Source organism: Mixophyes fleayi, chromosome 1 (assembly GCF_038048845.1).
Source record: "Mixophyes fleayi isolate aMixFle1 chromosome 1, aMixFle1.hap1, whole genome shotgun sequence".
In the NCBI taxonomy this organism is placed as follows: Eukaryota; Metazoa; Chordata; class Amphibia; order Anura; family Limnodynastidae; genus Mixophyes; species Mixophyes fleayi.
Window position 1 is genome coordinate 1,198,079 of NC_134402.1, and position 14,239 is coordinate 1,212,317.

A 14,239-nucleotide genomic window follows, 5' to 3' on the forward strand; every position below is an offset into this window, starting at 1 on the left:
GTTGCCGCACTCCGTATTGTCCCCAAAGACACTGGGGAACTGTGTCCCTTGATCGGTTAAGATCTCACTAGAGAGCCCTACACTACTAAATACTCTTAGCAGCATGTCCGCTAGCTTTTCTGCAGTTAAGAAGGACAGAGCTACAGCCTCAGGATAACTTATATTGTAATCCACCACAGTGAGGATGTATCTCTTCCCTGATCTACTGGGCACAGGCAAGTGACCTACTATGTCCACAGCCACTTGCTGGAAAAGTTCCCTAACTATTGGCAAGGACATGAAGGGAACACAAGCACTGGGGCATCCAAGCTGATACGTATCACAGTAGACTCGGACATCATTCGACATTCCAGGACAGAAAAAGTTCTGTTTCAGGTGCTTCATTGTTTGGTCTCTTCCCTGTAAGGGATTTTGTGAGTATTAGCTGCGCATGAAAGCCTCGTGGTACCACCAGTTGAACTTGTTCCAGGACTGATCTATCCCCATCTACCTTAGCTACTCTGTACAACAACCCTTTACACCAGGTCACACTCCCCACCTCCATCCCTGTGAGGCTGCTGCCAGCATGGCGCCTCATGCCTTCCAGCGAGGGATCAGAGAGCTGAGCTGCCCTGAACTATTTCCTGCGGCCCTCACTATCGTCTAAGTCGGGATACTCTGCAGGACTGTTTGTCACGATTTGCGTCCTACAGCTCCTGTCGTCCAAGTACTATGTTAGATTTTTGCATTTATATGTATCCTACCTGCAATACCCCTGTTTCACCAAAGGGACCACTGTGGTACATTGGTTGCTCTCCTACCTGCCAGAGCTAAGCTCATTACTCCAGGATGCTTAGCACCTGTTTCTGGCCTATAAAGACTTCTTTCCCAAGCAATCCTGGCCAGTTCATTGGTTGCCTTGTCCTCTGCTTATTCTCCTGTGAGTTTTCCTTGTTTGACTTCCTGGTTTTGACCTCTGCTTGTCCCTCCATTTTGACATCTCTTTCTGTGACCCCTGACTCGGCTTTATGACAATGCCCACAGTCTTCATCCTGTGTGTCTTCTCCACTGTATATTGATAATGCCTCACAGTCCATCACATCTTTTCTACAGTATTTCCTGTGTATCGGTCCGCAGACTATTGCACCCTGTGTGTCATCTCTACTGTCTATTGGTAACGCCTCGCAGACCATTGCATCCTGTTTCCAGTATCTCCTGTGTATTGGTCCACAGACTATTGTATCCTGTGTGTCATTTCCACTGTCTAGTGGTAATGCCTCGCAGTTGATCACATCCAGTTTTGAGTATCTTCTGTATATCAGTCCGCAGACTTCTGCATCCTGTGTGTTATCTCCTTACTATAACAGCCATACTCTGCTGCCTTTTCATGCCTTACCATTTATTGCATCACTTACCTGTGTAACCTGTGTTAAATAAAATCTACTTTTTTCCACTTGTATTTTCTCAATGGTTTTTATATTGGGAATCCTGACACCGATGGAGCTGGTATACTGCTAGGAGCAGAAGCATTAACGGGCACCCCCACAAGATCACATAGGCCGGAGACAACATCGTCTGCATTGCTAGGGGACGTAGTCTTTCCAGAAGGAAAGGGCTGGCCGATTCCTGAAGAAATAGCAGCTTGAGTCTGTTCATCTGGCCTGGCTGAAGCTGTGGTTGCTGGTGATGGCTGTTGTCTAGCAGCTATAGTCCTTTTCTCTAGGCTGGGTTGTGCAGGTGTAGATTGTGAAGTTTAAAGTCTGGCAGCTTGGCTCCGGGTAATAGAGTTGAGACCATTCCACCCCCAACATTGCTGCCCAAGATCACATCGGTTGGGAGGCTATCCATAATAGTAACATCTCACAACTCCTGGTCATCTCCCCAGTCCAGATACTTCCTTCTCCACTCCATCTGCCACATTAACTTTGGCAGTGGGACCCTGCAATACTGCAACAGGATCAATAAGATGGGGGCTCACTACAGTGATTGAGGCCCCTGAATTTCTCAGTTCTTCTCCCTGCAGGGGTCCCACTTAGACCGGCTGCAGGTTTCTCCATAAGTTCTTGGGGGGTCTTTTGGACAAACAAGTGACCCTCTCCACTGAGTCACCTTCAGACATGCCACAATCTGTTGGACTGGCAGGGGTGGAAACAATCGATACTGGCTCACCTTCGCCAATTTAGAAAGTCAGCCGGGCCCCAGGACTTGGATTACGGGCACGAGTCTGGGGTGCTGCGGCTGTGGGACAGTTCATCCTTAAATGACCAGTTTTCCAGAAGCTGCAGCTCTTCCTCTTCATCCTGGGCTCCAATGGTCTCTGATAACTCCCAGGCACAGGGCGGGGTGGTGGCTGGCGAATGGTACCCGAAGGGTTAAGTACTTGCTTTTGGGGGTGAGTAGAAGAGGGGTGTCCCCCTGTTTGTACAGATCCATTGGGGTTGGCTGTTAGCTTGGCGCTTCTGCCAGTGTGGCCTCACTGCCACATACTGATCTGCCAACTGGGCAGCTGCTTCCAAGGTACCTGACTTCCTGTCCAGCACCCATTCTGTCACCTCCGCTGTGCACAGGCTGTAAGACTGCTCTTGGCACATCAAGTCTATTACCTCTTCCACGGTCTAGGCACCTGCGCCACGCACCCTCTTCCTGGCAGACTCATGGAGGTTCTTGGCAAGGTCACGGAACTTCTAACGATATGTCTCTGGCGTAAAAGTGTACAGTTTAAGAAGTGTCATTTTTACTATATCAAAGTCTGCACAGTCCTCCGAGGGCACCCCACGGTAGGCCTCCACTGCAATGTGGGCACCAAATGCTTAACCCATTCCTCTCTGGGTACAGCGTGTAGCCTGCAGCTCCTTTCAAATACCTGCAGGTGCTCATCAATATTTCCAATAGTGTCCTTAAATTTAAGGCAAGGTAAAGCTGACAGTACTGATCCTCTAGGGGGCACTCCCACCCTTGGCTGAATGGCTGGTACTGTCCCCGCTTGGCGCCGTGACCTGTGCCCACTCAGCTGCAGTCACATTGTCGCCTAATGCTGCCATCTGGATCCTTAGCATGTTGCCCTGTGCTTATCGTAGGACAGGGGGACTGGTTGTGCGGGTACAGTCTGTTGAGAAAAGGTCTCTGCTGTCTGGGGGTCTGGATCACCTAGTTCCACCTAATACCAAACAGACTCTCTAACTTCACATTTTACACTTTAATAGCGCAAATTACACAGGTCTGCAACCAAAAAGCTGTTTTCATAATTTTATCTGATTCTTATGTTTTTTGGTGCGCTGAATTCGAAAATGACCACCGTTTTTTCCTGGGACGTCAGGTTTTTTTCACAATCGAAATGTGCCTTGGTCAAACAGGTAGCTGGAAATTGCTAAATTTCAAATTCATCATACTTGGGGGGAAAAAAACTGAACATGGAAAAACAAATTTATTTTCACTGCCAGTGCTCCCAAAAACATGAAAATACATGTTTATTGGTCCTGATGGTGATCACTGCATTGTTGAGTGTGCTTGCTAAGGCCTGCCCGGACATGTTCTTTCATGCATTAACTTGTTCTCTGATTCCTCCACAATCTTGTATTTCATTTCAGTCGTCAGCCTGCTATTGTCTGTGTGGTTCAAAATTAGTGCAATGCCTCCAGAAAAGTGTGTAAATTTGCCTGACAGTTTCTGTTTCATATGTGGAGAGTTCATGGTGAAAAAGCAGCAGTTGAATATTACGGATTTTGTTAAGAAAGTTTATTTTGTTTATTTTAAATTAAAACTTAGTGACCAAGATAAAGTTTGGGCTCCTCATAAAGTATATAAGCGGTGCGTCGAAGATCTTCGTAATTGGGCAAAAGGCAAGATAAAAGCTTTTCGATTTGGAATTCCTATGATGTGGCACGAGCAAAAGAATCATAGTGATGATTGTTATTTCTGTTCCTGTGATGTGAAGGGGTACAATTCAAAGTGGAAGTGCACCATCACGTATCCCAATCTTCTTTCTGCTATTCGTCCCATTTGCCATGGTCCAGACGTCCCTGTGCCCGACCCTCCTACAAACCTGGATGAAGTCAATTGGCCTGACGAGAATAGAACTGTACCTCAGCCTGAAGATGGATCAGGTTCTTCAAATGTTGAAGTTGATGAACCAAAACTTTTCTCGCAAGAGGAACTCAATGATTTGGAGAGAGACCTAGATATACCTAAGCAATCTGCTGAATTACTTGGTTCTAGACGTAAAAGCAAAAATTTGTTGATGAAAGGTACATCTTTTGCCTGGTACAGACATCGGGAAAAAGACTTTGGGCCTGAGTCATTAAGGCATAAAATGGGAAAATGTTCTCTGGGACAAACCATGTTACAATGCAAGGGGTGCAAATTAGTTTATTATTTTGCGCATAAGTTAAATACTGGCTGTTTTTTCATGTAGCACACAAATACTTGATAGCTTTATTACTACACTAAAATTTAGAGTTGATCTAGGACATGCCCTACCCCAACTATAAATCTGTCCCCACATTTTAAATTTACCTCCCCCTCCAATGCAACATGGTTTTGCCCAGGTGCAAGTGTTACTCCTTTTTTATGCTTTGCTCTCCTTAATGACTCAGGCCGTTTCTGTCTTACTTTTTTCATGAGGGCAATTTGGTGTTTTGCTCTGATTTAGAGGGGTTGATGGCTCTGTTCCACATTCACTATGATTCTTCTGAATGGAGGCTTTTCATTGACTCTTCCAAAGGAAGCTTAAAAGCAGTTTTACTTCACAATGGTGGCCGTTATGCATCCATTCCTGTTGCTCATTCAGTGTACTTGAAGGAGACTTATGAGAACTTGGAGTTGGTACTCAAGAAAGTGGGTTATCAAAACCAAAACTGGTTGGTATGTGGGGATTTAAAAGTATTGTGTATGCTGCTGGGACAACAGGCTGGGTACACCAAATACCCTTGTTTTCTATGTTTATGGGACAGTAGAGACCGACAAAATCTCTGGAAGCAAAAAAATTGGCCTCCAAGAAGTCTAGTTGGTGAAAAGAATGTTCTCAGAGATAGATTGGTACCCCCTGAGAAGGTTGTATTACCACCACTCCATATAAAATTAGGATTAATAAAGCAATTTGTTAAGGCACTTCCCAAAGATAGCGAATGCTTCAAGTACTTGGGATCCAAGTTTCCAGGTTTAACGGAGACAAAACTGAAAGAGGGGGTTTTTGTTGGCCCGGATATTAGAAAACTCATATCCAACAAAGACTTCATCAGTTCAATGACTCCAACTCAAAAAGAAGCGTGGGTCGCCTTTACTGTGGTCATAAAAAAACTTTTTGGGAAACCAAAAGGACCCAAATTACAAGGAAATGGTGGAAACAATGTTGAAAGCGTTCCACAAGCTTGGTTGCTCCATGAGCTTAAAAGTCCATTTTCTCAACTCACACCATGACTATATTCCTGAAAATTTGGGAGCAGTGAGTGAAGAGCAGGGAGAAGGTTTCCATGAAGATATAAAAGAAATGGAAAGAAGGTATCAAGGGAAATGGAGTGTTACGATGATGGCTGACTACTGCTGGATGTTGTACAGGGATCTTCCGGAAGCCACCTACAAGAGGAAAAGCTCAAAAAGAAGTTTAGAGTTTAAAAAAAGACGATTTCACAAGCAATCTACTTGAGTGTGGTGTTAATTTTGTCGTCACCTGTGCAAATGAGTTAATATTTTACATGTAAATAAAATATTTGCGTTAAGAGATTTTTTTAATTGACCACCAGTTTGTTCAAAAACCGGACGTCCCAGGACAAAGCGGCTGTCATTTTCAGATTCAGCGCACCAAAAAACGTAAGAATCTGTCAACTAAACCAAAACAGCTGTCCAAAATTTTTTTTTTGCAGACCTGTGTTATCAATGGATTCATTTCATATACCATATTTACACTGAAGATATGATTTAGGCCTTAAAATAACTGTAAGTTCTCTATGTTCACGACAACCTTATTTGTGTTAAGATAATTCTTATTGTTTTTGTTTTGTTTTTTTAATTTTGTTCTCCCCATCTCAAACAGATCAGCATATTTCAGTTTGTTTGTTGGTCCAGGTGACATATTTGTGTTGCATTTGTATCCTCCTTCATTTTCTGCCGGGTATGTTGGCTCTGTTTCCTGAATTCCAAAAGCGCCCCTCATGTCGCAGTAGGAGGAGCCTGCTGCCACCACTAGGCTCCTACACTGGTGCCTAAAACCGAGACTTTCTGGGTAACTTTCAGTGCTAGTGTACCCTCACTGGGCACCTGGGCTGGTACCCCTGACCTCTTCCTTTAGATCATGGTTGCTGTGGATGGTTCCCTGGCCTATCACATTGGCCAGAGCTGCAGGGTAGCGGGCAGAGTGTTGGTACTGGATGCTGGGTCCAAACCTCAGAACAACCGGATAACAGATTAGATTAGCATGAGCTTGAAGAAGTGATGTTTTATTAACTCAAACAATCCTAATAAGGACACTTACACACATCAGTTTGTGGTACTAGTGAGCTTTCCAGAACTTTCCTTTCCTCCTTTCTTACACAAACACATTTCCTCCACCATGGCTACAGTACATTCCCAATACACAAATATAATACGGTATCAAAATCAGTACATTTGCAATGATATAAATTGGCGCACTGCGCTAATAATTTAAATATGTTTATACAAGTTATTTATAACCGATCCAGCCACAAATAGGTATATGTTGGGATAATGGCATTAGCTTTGCTAATTGAATAGAATTTGTTCATTTTATTTTAACACTTCAAGAAGATATTTGGGTCCCAAGATGGGAAGTGCCCCCTGCGACATCCCCTACCCTGGATTCCCCTGCACAGCTTCCAGCCCCCATCGTCCAGGTGATACCCCCCCCCCCTCATCCCTCCCTTACATTTTTAAAAAAATTAAAAAAGAATATAAACATGTTTGAAAATTATTATTCAAAATATTTTTTGTCTGTTACTTCTGTTCTTTTGTTACATACATTGATGTGTTTTTTAATACAAACAAATGACAATGTGTATTCAGGTAAATTTGGGACATTATGATGGGGCATTTAGAACATAAACTAATATCTAATATACTTTTGTCCTTTTCTACAGGTTTAAATAGCAGGATTACTACAAGCACCATCATCCTCCGTGGCTGCAGAGCCATGCTGGGACCTGTAGTGTCCTAAAGATACATTTCAATATTAATAACACAGACACAGTGTAAACAGCATTTGTAATGCAATAAATCACACATTATTGGTCACCTACATGATAGTGTGATCCAAATAGAACCGAGACCCAGATAGATGATGCAACATCAGCTCCCCTGCAAAGGAAGCTCGTTGTAAATACATTATTATTATTTTTTTTAAAATTTATTTTATTAAACATATAAAATTAGAATAAATTGTTCAGTTGCGTTGTGTTCTGGTGAATTGAGTTAAAGTGACTCCTTATTGAGCAACCTCGAGTTTACTTTCAGGACAGTTAATAATTATTACTATTATTATTATTATTTATTAATTCATATATATTTTGTTGAAGTCGTATAATTGGATGAATGAAAGTATATTAGTTAATATTGTTTTACCGTGTGATTGCGATCAGTATGCCACGTAACACGTGGCTTGGCACGATCACGGGGTAAAATACGCACGCACACTCTAACATTTATTTATATATTTCATATTTATATTGGTTCCATCCCACAGTGATTTATGAGCAGATGGTATTTAGTTTATATATTATGATTATATGTACACTTTAGTGTTATTTGAGGTTGAGGTTGCAGGAACTGTGTCATGTTTAGTATCATTTTAATACCCTATTCATCAGCAGTTGTCCAGTTTATTCGCCGAAGAGATCGCACATTGCATACTCTAGCGATGTTAAGGAAATAAATGTCTAAAGTGATACCGACTGTAATATGTAAATGGACTAGCTTAAACTGGTTTCTGGGTGGAAGAATCATCTGGAATGTTGACCCTCACCCTTGGAGGGGGTTGTTTGAATTAGCTTATGACCTGTTTACACTGGACCCTTCTGAAGCCTGGACCTATAGAAGCAAGCCACGTCATCTGTATTGTTGAGGTGACTGAAAAATCTTTTTATAGCAATACCAGCACATGAGTAGGACAATACATAGAGGACTTTATACAGTGACACAGTTACCAACTGAAGTAGCTGATAGTAAATTCCACACTTACACACACGACTATACATGGCTGTCACACCAGAGAGAACATAGCTGTCAAATAGACAGCAGGGTTTTATGTGACAGCTAACAAATCTATGTTTTGTTTTGTTTTTCATTGTATTGTTTTAAAATGTGAACACACACACACACACACATGCACGCATACACTTATTGGTTAATATATGAAGATTTGTGTTACCTGAAGAATAAACTGGAAGGTGAAGAGATGTGGTTAGGAGTCTGGCGGACCCTGGAGAGATGGACAAGGTAGACCAGTAGCTCCTAGACTGTATCTTTCAGACCTAGTGGAGGCAGCACATGGTCTGGCTCAGCTGGGTACAGAAGATATGTGCAAGCTGGTTGGAGTATATTGGGGTGCACCAGCCGTTTCTCCTCAAGCTAGTAGGAAGGCAATGTCCTGTCTTGATTGAGAGAATGTCGGGAAGATGATACCAATAGAGCCATCCCATATCCCTCCTACAGATGAGTTTACTCCAGGTGAAACAAATACATGTCATCCAATTACCACCTTGCAGGATCTTCAAGTATACACTGGTGTACTGAAGAAATCTATCTGGGTAAAGCTGTATTGAAATGTGTCTAATGTATTACTGTGTCATACTCAAAGCTTTTGTTATTCAATGTGATAGCCCTAGAGTTATAATAGGTGATAGGGGTATTCATGTTATTGATAATAAATGTATAATGTATGAGCAGTGATAACAAATTACATACTTTTGATTAGCCACAAACCAGTGTGAACATAAAGTAACGGTACCAGTTAGAGGGAATTGAATAGAATGATGGTTGAAACTTGATTGAAGTGGCTGGTAGCTTTGGCCACTTGTCCTCCCCACTATCAAGATCACTTCTGAGCTGCCTCCTAACCTGTTGACTTTTGAAATGTTTATGACTTTTCTTGTGATGAGTTTGTAACTGAGAGACTGGTCTAGGCCTTGAGAGGAAAGGTAAATAGTGAGACAGCAACCAAGAGTGTTCAAAACACTGTCTCCTAGGCTCAGGTTATTTGACAGACAGGTACCAAGTGTAGGCTACCAGCATCACAACCTCAAGGGTAGCAGAGACACACTGGTACCCATTCCACCCACTGCAGAGGAGCCAACACCCAGAGAAGGGTCCAATTACACTCATGAATCTGTTCTGGGAGGGCTCGAATGCAGTTAGTAGCACCTGAGCCAAAGACTAAGACAGTTGTCCAGCATGAAGTTGTAGTTTTTCCTGTTCTGTGTTTCTCTCATTTCATTCTCTTTTCAGAACAGTCAATTCTTCTAATTGAGGACAGGTGACAGAGGCTGGTTCAGGTAGTGATATTGAGGAGTTGTGGATAAAGGAGAAGTTGGTAGCACAATCGGTCCAGCCAATTACTCTATTCAATTTAGGGGTAAAGGAAAATTTGTAAAACCTCGGAGCTTGGAGAATGTGCGAGGGGCTATTGTCTGAGTAGCATTACGTCCGTAAGTAAGTTGACCCCATAGTTGAAGAGAGGTACATCCAGCGATGCCAGTCCAGTAATATTCGGACTTGAGCAGGCATCCTTGAGAATGATTATCATTCCTGGGTGGGTAAGGTTGTAGACCAAAAGGTGCTGGGTGTGCTCTCACGTGCCTCAGTGATTATATCGAGTAGGACTAGTTCTGTTTCCACTAAATATTCCTGAGGTACCCGAATTATGGGTGGGAGGTCATTAGGGAAAAAGTACGACTGCTAGGTCCCTTAGTCTGGAGTCTCCTAATATTTGACAAGCCGACCACTGTTTCATGTACAAAGAAACTTGAGTATTGGGAGACTGGGAAGAACGAACACAATAGCCTCCCCCCCTTCCACAAGTGTTGATGAAAAGAACTAATGACATTATTAGAATGTATATACTAATGCAAGCTGAAGGAGATTGTATATGACATTATTGATAGACATAGGATGATGTTATTAGTGAACATGTACTATCTAAATGTTGTCTGAGCTAAAAGACATGCTTTGGACCAGGGCCGGACTGGGACTAAAAATCAGCCCTGGCATTTAACTTTCACAGGCCCAGTAGGAAAGAAACTGTGTGCTGCCGCGCAGCGGTGGCGCTGAAAAGGGCGTGGCCACATTGTGTTGTGGGTGTGGCCAACATGGGGCATTGATACATACATTATAATAAAACATTATATTTATCACGCCATCCCCCCACCCCTCTGTACTTATCTATGCTGCTGACATCCATCAGGGTGGGAACTTCCTATAGAGGCAGCAGGGAAGCTCTCAGACTCACGAGATTACCAAATCTTGTGAGACTTAGAGCTCCTCGGCTTGCTCTGCAGGCTGGGTCCTGTCCAGGGACTGGGAGCAGCTATCCACTCCCTCCTAACCAGAGCTGGATTAATGCCTGGGGGCACGGGGTATTTAAGACAGGGGGCCCCTATTATGTAACATGGTTATCATATTAGACACAATGTTAGACAAATACACAGGCAATACTGTGTGCAATACTGTTAGTTGCCCGCAGCTCTGCCTTCACAAGCAGTACAGTGTGAAGTGGGACTTACCTCCCAACTGTCCTTGTAGTCGGACCAAATCTCACTAAACGAGACAGTCACCAAAATTCGGGAATTCCTCACCAGTGTTCTTGTCACTTTCACCACCTGTGGCTGCTGGTGTCTTTAGTAGCTGCTTGTCTGGATCCTCGAATGCTGGAGGCCCTATTTTGAAAAAAAAATGGGTACATGTAAATTAGAAACCTCCAACCAGCCCTGGTGTTTAATCAATGCAACCCATGTTTTATAATTAGGCCTCCCTCCAGTCTAAACATTAAAATACTAGTATTCACGTTTAATAAACCTATATACCTTCCTCCAAACAACCCCAACAATAAATTAAATCGCATTTACGTTTAAGAAATATATCTATTTCCCGCAACCATCACTGCCATTAAATAATTCCTATTCACATTTAATAAATAGACGTTATTTTTTCCCCAAACAGCCCCACTTTCAATTAATAGCCCCAAATCATATTATGCCACAATAGTGCCCCAGTTCGTACAATAGTACGCCCAAATGATATTATACCACAATACTGCCCCCAGTTGATATTATGCCACAATAGTGCCCCCAGTTGATATTATTCCATACCATAGTGCCCCCAAATCATATTATGCCACAGAGTGAACATATTAACACCACTAAATTATTGTCACAAATCGGGATCTTAGCTGCACTTACCTCATCTGCCGCTGTCATATCACGGCTACCTGGGTCCCTTCTGGTCGTCTGCAGCATTCCCGTTCTCCACACCTCCGTTTGTAAACAAACACACACTGTTTGTTCGGCTGCATGGGCGCGGCCATCTTGGATACAGTCAGGTGATCATTCCAAACCAACCAGATTCAGAAGCTGTGATCACATGAACTGATTAGCCAATAGTTGTTTGGGACATCCTATTTAAACCTGCTGCTGTGATCTGTTCATTGCCAGAACAACACACTTCTCTCCAGAGGATAGTTCTTGGCTCCTGGTTCCAGTGTTCCTGTGTTCCTGTCTGCATTACTAGTGCACTGTTCCTGTCAGCATTTCCAGACTGCTCATTCCCCTGCTATATTTTACATTCAGCAAGAACATGAGCAGGAAGATCATCCAGGCTGCTAGTTTCTGTTTCAGTCCTGCTCCAGCTAGGCCCAAGGGTCCCGAATCCGATCAAGAAATTCAGACGACCGTGACAGTTTGTTCTGGCCCAATGGATCTGCTAGGGGAACATACCCCGAGGGAGGGCTCTGTCCAAATATTAGCTGAATGCATTGAGAGACAAGAAACTAACCAGGGGCGAATTTTGAGATTGCTGCAGGATGTTTCTACGCGTTTGGATACCTTGCAGTTATTCCGCAGTCAACCATCCCATACTCCGTCTGAGCCAGTAATACCTGCTTCACTAACTACTTCATCCAGACTCCATCTTCCCACGCCAGCTAAATACGATGGCGATCCGAAGAATTGCCGCGGGTTTCTCAACCAGTGTAGTATACACTTTGAATTACAACCCGGGAATTTCCCTACTGCACGTACCAAAACTGCTTATATTATTTCGCTACTATCAGGGCAAGCTCTGGCATGGGCATCACCACTCTGGGAAAAATCTGACCCAATTTTATTTGATGTTGATAGCTTCCTGTCTACCTTCCGCAGAATATTCGACGAGCCTGGAAGAACAACGTCAGCCGCTTTAGATATTCTGCAGCTTCGGCAAGGGCAGCAGTCCGTAGGCCAATATGCCGTTCAGTTTCAAACTTTCCTCTGAGCTGTCTTGGAATTATGATGCTCTTGTTGCGGTCTTCTGGCAGGGCCTGTCTGACCACATTAAGGATGTATAAGCATCTCGGGACTTACCTACAACACTAGACCAATTGATTACCACCTGCAATCGGGTTGATCTTCGGTTCAGAGAGAGAGCTCTAGAAAAGAGGAAGCTGAAACACCCCAAGTTCCGCCCTATTCAACGGGTCCGTGTACCGTCTCCTTTCCCTGAAGGACCCATGCAATTAGGCAAAGCACGTCTTTCACCCACCGAGCGAGAATGGCGAGTTAGAGAGAAACTTTGCTTATACTGTGCCAGTTCCGGACATCTGTTACATCATTGTCCTCGTAAGCCGGGTAAACACACCCTCCTAGCTGACGATGAGGTGAGCCTAGGAGTGGCCCATCGCTCCCCACAAGGCAAGGACTGTATTATCCCAGTCACTCTGAAACACGCTCAAGGCTCCCAATACATTTCAGCCCTGCTGGATTCTGGAGCAGCTGGGAATTTCATGTCTGCCAAATTAGCTGCTGAACTAGCCATTCCACTAGTGAAAATTCCAGTGACCATCTTTCTCTCTGCGGTTGACGGTAGCCGTATTCCAGGGGTACCATTACGCATCAGACTTCTCCAGTGACGCTCCAAATAGGAGTTCTGCATTCCGAGTCTCTTACCTTTTTGGTCATCCCAGAAGCCACTAGCCCTGTGGTTCTCGGGTTTCCATGGCTTCAAACGCATAACCCCCATATTGACTGGTCGACTTTACAAATCTTGGCGTGGGCTCCAACTTGTTTCGGGTCCTGTTTACAACGTGTTCTTCCACATTGCTCCACCTGTGATAAGGAAGTTTTGCCAGTTCCTTCTGCCTACCAAGAGTTCACAGACATTTTCAGTAAGCAGGCCGCTGAAACTCTACCACCTCATCGGGATTGGGACTGTCCCATTGATTTTGTTCCGGGTAAAACCCCACCGCGTGGCAGAGTCTACCCTCTTTCTATCCCTGAGACAAAATCTATGTCTGAATATGTAAAAGAGAACTTGGAAAGAGGCTTTATCCGCCCATCCTCTTCACCGGCAGGGGCTGGGTTCTTTTTTGTAAAGAAAAAGGATGGTGGATTACGTCCCTGCATCGATTACCAAGGTCTCAACGACATTACCATAAAGAACCGGTATCCTCTGCCCCTCATCACAGAGTTATTTGACAGAGTCAAAGGTGCCCAAATATTTACGAAGTTGGATCTCCGCGGGGCCTACAATTTGATCTGTATCAGTCGTGGCAACGAATGGAAAACTGCCTTTAACACCAGGGATGGGCACTACGAATATCTTGTCATGACATTCGGTCTGAGCAATGCCCCAGCAGTTTTTCAGAACGAAATCTTTCGGGACTTGCTGTACCATACTATTGTGGTATATTTGGACGATATCCTCGTTTTCTCCTCTGATATCCAGTCCCATCGCAGACATGTTAAAGAGGTCCTCAGCCGTCTCAGAAGGAATAAACTGTATTGCAAGCTTGAAAAATGCACCTTCGAAGTTGAATCCATTCCATTCTTGGGGTATATCATCTCGGGCACCGGTCTCCGTATGGACCCAGAGAAGGTGCAAGCTATTCTTAACTGGCCTCAACCATCTACACTAAAGGCAGTACAGTGATTTCTGGGATTTGCTAACTACTATCGAAAATTTATTCGTGGCTACTCTACTGTAGTAGCACCACTCACCGCCCTCACCAGGAAAGGCGCTTATCCTGCCAAGTGGTCTGAAGAGGCCCAATCTGCTTTTCAACTTCTGA